General features: G+C 32.5%; 1 non-coding gene across 1 annotated transcript; it reads left to right on the top strand.

Moving 5' to 3' along the window:
* The first annotated feature begins 1957 nt into the window (after nt 1-1957).
* On the top strand, nt 1958-2048 carry Trnam-cau (transfer RNA methionine (anticodon CAU)). The gene is given in 2 exon segments: nt 1958-1994; nt 2013-2048. It is a non-coding gene; the product is annotated as a tRNA-Met (tRNA).
* Nucleotides 2049-3256: the final 1208 nt, after the last annotated feature.

The following is a 3256-nucleotide window of genomic DNA, read 5'->3' as shown; positions in this document are numbered from 1 at the left end:
CCGAAGATCCTGATTCCGCTTATAATGCTTCACCAAATGTCTATTTTAGAGATATACAAACTACTAAAGAAGTACTTATCATGCAAAATACAGAGTCATAAAGTTAAATCTACCATGACGTTCTTAATTCTTTTTCTGGTTGGTTGTCGACAATGATTTATAAGAGAATCAATGGTTGACAACGATGATTTATATAAATCAATGACAGCAATGTGCTCTGCATACTGATTAATTACAAATTTTGACCCAACCAAGAAATCAATCAAGGAAATATGAAAACGACATGAGACAAATTACATAGAAAATTGTTCCGATAAATTCGCGATAATCATGTTATTTTATCTGATATATTCTTCTGTTCTCAGACATTGTGTCACAAACAACGATATAGACTTGCTTGTAGTGGGATTGTTGTACATAGATTTGTTAAAAAGTGTTTGTATTTTTGTTAGACTACTTCACGTGTAACACAATAGATACCTATCCGGCGTTAAATGTTCTACAAAAGGTTATTCTTCCATTTACGTTGGAACGAATTCAGAAAACGACTGACATCTTACAATTCGCTTTTGTCCATATTTATTCACAACGACGGGCGTTTTAATATAACAAAGTAGCTAGATGAAGTAACAAGATTGAAATTTACTTGAAATGATTAGCTAAATGACAAAAGTTATAATATGGCTGGTTACAGCGTAAAGGGCATTTTATGAACTTTAATTAAGAAATAATTTATAGTAAAACCGTGTTTTAACACTATTTATACATGTTGGGCGGTTTTACGACGGGCATAATAATTTCACGAGGGCGCATAATATGTCTTTTATTGTAAAATTAAGATAAAATATGATAGAGCTGTTTATTGGCGCATGTATGGAGCCAAATGGTAGGTCGTCACGCTCCAATGTTTTTACACACCAGGACCGGAAATGGCCATACTTTCATTAGGACGCAAATGATGGCAAATTATTCTACACAGCTATAATAACCAACTCCATGTGTAAAATTAATTCAGCCAGTTATGTTATATGACATTTCGTTTTAAACATGTTTTAAGTAAAATATTTGATCAAATTTGAAAGCACTTTTTCTCGATACATACATAGCGTTAAATATCACGTCGACGTGACGTCAACGTAATATCGTTGTGATTATTAAGCATTGTCATATTAGAATTCCATCATTATTGCAATTATATTTAAAATACTGCCACAATTAGCTTTCATGTTCTTCTTCACCAGGACTTGCAGCAAGTCGAATGTTATTATCACTATTTGTGCGAAATATAGCTATATACAATATTTAAACAATTAATTGAAGACTTACTAGTAAGAGACATCTTAAAATCGACTTCTGATATAATTGCACATTTTTAGAATTTTTCGTAAATATTGTAATCAGATAACACATTGTGTATGTAACAAATTTATTACATGTACTCAGCAGCTTTTAGACCGAACTTATTGTTTTTGTTTGTTTGTTTTGGGTTTAACGCCGTTTTTCAACAGTATTTCAGTCATATATAGTAGTCGCAACTTGATCGCGATGGTTGACCTTAGGCTGAATATTCATATCGACTATTTCATTGTAGAAATCAAGGGTGCTTAGGGTATCCGTGTATATTTATATGGAATTAATTTGTAAACAGTGCAGTATCAAAGTATATATACTTTCATTTGATCAGTTAAAATTTTCGAATACACTAATTTATATTTACACAAATTTATATTTCATTTTTCTCGTGCAGATCGTATTTTACGTACTCTCCTTTTTAATAATAGGTTGTGCCTCATTATGTATTATAATGCAAAGGTCAACCATCGGGGTCAAGTTGCGTCCACTATATGACATGATAATGACATGTGTGTCATTTTGTATATATTGCGAAGCCAACAAGTTATATTAATAGAAGCAGATTTTAGTCAAGATAAAATTAAGTTTCATGGCTTTATCATGTGCCTCGGTAGCGCAGTAGGCAGCGCGTCAGTCTCATAAACAAGTACACACGAGCAATCTGAAGGTCGTGAGTTCGATCCTCACCCGGGGCACACGTTTTTATGTATCTAGTAGAAAATCAGTGTAATGGTGTATCAAGTTAACCTGATTTTTAGGACTTGTGTGTAAACATTTTATACATGCAGCTGCTGAGCCAAATACAGGTGAATTTAGTTTAATATATAATAGAATCATTTTGGACAGGAAACATGCTGTGTGTATTTGTTCCTTTAGACATAGATCATATCTAAAGGCAGTGTTATAAGTTCATACCCTTGAAAAACATGTCTCAATCGCTTTTAGTGAAAAAATAAGAAACAGTGATAGCCGGAAAATGCAAATTAATGTAGAGTCATTTCTTTTATAATTATGTGTAATTTCGAGCAATATAGACGATCCGAACTACTTCGCATGTGTTCTAATTCCGGATGAACCAGTTCCTTACGAGGAACTAGGGTCTTCAAACAGTAAATGTCTGTTTTAGATGGTATTTAGTATTAATCATTGTTATTTATCTCTATCATATTGATATTCCCATGGTATGGTGAGAATTAAAAGTATACGTGATCATATATTTCCATAATTCAGGCTTCTCCTTACCGTAATATCTCTTACATATGAATAAGTTCAGACTTTAGCATAATTATCAATACCAACTCGTTGAAGCAAATCCTAGGATATATATATATATATATATAAGCGCCATGAGGTTGTATCAGTAAGACCTGTCCTAAATTTCCTGTACTAGCAACTACATTCTCTTCAGGCATATACAATGAATCAGGCTCTTTCTCGTCATTGTATACCTGAACATATGGAAATATATCAGAAAGGAACGCCTTTGTTATAGCTAGGTGCATACTATCTTATGCTGCTTAGCGACGAACTAGAATATTATCTTCTTCAAATAGTTATATTTGATTGTTGACAATCCTTTCAAGAAAGACAGTGCAATATTAGATATTTTGTTTTATATTTATTTTGCTGTTCACAACTATTTTCGTTGTGTGAACCATAAAAATAGTTTATTTTCATAATCAACGGCATACAAATATTCAGAAAATCATCAACATCTGCTTTGCTAACAGATATCCAGTATAAGTTGTAAAATGAAACGTGTCAGTCGTAACATAAATTATTTTTCAATATTGAATGGGCCTGTCATAGGGAACTTTGAATGTCACGCGCCCAAAATAGATTAATAGACATGTTTCTTTAGCTATTGCTGAGGTACAGAAAAGAACTATGCATCGAGAACAAA

Source organism: Mercenaria mercenaria, chromosome 5 (genome assembly GCF_021730395.1).
Source record: "Mercenaria mercenaria strain notata chromosome 5, MADL_Memer_1, whole genome shotgun sequence".
NCBI classification, from domain to species: domain Eukaryota; kingdom Metazoa; phylum Mollusca; class Bivalvia; order Venerida; family Veneridae; genus Mercenaria; species Mercenaria mercenaria.
The sequence above is the reverse complement of the archived record's forward strand: the minus strand, read 5'-3'. Positions and strand labels throughout refer to the sequence as shown.